Source organism: Erithacus rubecula (assembly GCF_903797595.1).
Source record: "Erithacus rubecula genome assembly, chromosome: 2".
Lineage (NCBI taxonomy): Eukaryota > Metazoa > Chordata > Aves > Passeriformes > Muscicapidae > Erithacus > Erithacus rubecula.
Window position 1 is genome coordinate 98,299,636 of NC_136685.1, and position 1,188 is coordinate 98,300,823.

A 1,188-nucleotide genomic window follows, 5' to 3' on the forward strand; every position below is an offset into this window, starting at 1 on the left:
GTCATATTTAATGTCTAAGACCAAGTTGATGCATTTCATTTCTCTTAGAGTACTGTGCTTCTCCATTCTCCCTTCTTCTCCCTATCCTCCTACCTTTCTGGACTTCAGAGCATTTTCAGCAAAGCTCTAAAGAAGTTGATACTCAAAGAGTAAATTAGCTATCTTGCAGCCTTAGGCCTGCTTGCCTTTTTTGGTGCATCAAAGCATACAGGAGAAAAAGCTGTGTCCAAGAAATGTGGCAGAATACATCTTTTTCTTCTTTCCCAGGAAGGATGGTGAACAGTGTTTCATGCAGCCATGAGACTTGTTCCATTCCTTGTGAGAGTGTTTTGCAGTGACAAGAAGGATGAAACCTCTACACAACTTAAATTTTAATTAATTGAAATTAAAGTAGTCTAATGATTAGCAAAGGCTACTCCCTTAATCTTTAATTTTTCTCCAGAACTCTGGCAGAAGACTAAGGATGATTAACTAATTCTGTACAAACGACCTTCTCTTCAGTTAAATGCCATAGGAATTTCCCACATGGGAGTTAACAGACAAAACAAGTAATCCCTGAGCCTTGTTCTGCCTATTTGAATTGTTAAGCAGAAGTGAATACTCCTGTCTTAAAACACATCATGGTTTTCTAATAAGCACTGCAGGCTGGGTCTAAGAACCATCCATATATGTGATGCCTGGAAAAACTGTGAAATAAGAATTCCTACTCTGACCTCGAGGTCTCTGCACAGGCAAAGCTGTCCCTGTTGTGCTGGAAGAAGCCTTTTCTGTTTTATTGTTTAGGTATTGTGAGTGTTGGAAATGCTGTTTTCAGAAAGTCTTGGTAGCAGAGTTGAATGGTTGCAGAAAGCTTCCCAACAGAAAATAGATGCCAATGAGCAGCAACAAATTTTCTCAGAACTGGTATATATAATAAAGGCAAAGAACTTGTTTTAAGGCCTACAGAAAGGTTATTAAAATCAGAATTATTTTCCCCTGCAAGAGTGATTAGAAACAGAATACATTATTGTCACAGTTCATAGTAGATAGGCCTCGTCCTCTGTAGCTAAACCAGAACGGTATGGTGACACAACAGGCCCTTGTCATGAAGAGAAAGAGGAGAGAGAGGAGGAGAGGAGAGGAGAGGAGAGGAGAGGAGAGGAGAGGAGAGGAGAGGAGAGAGGAGAAGGAGAGGGATAGGAGAGGAGA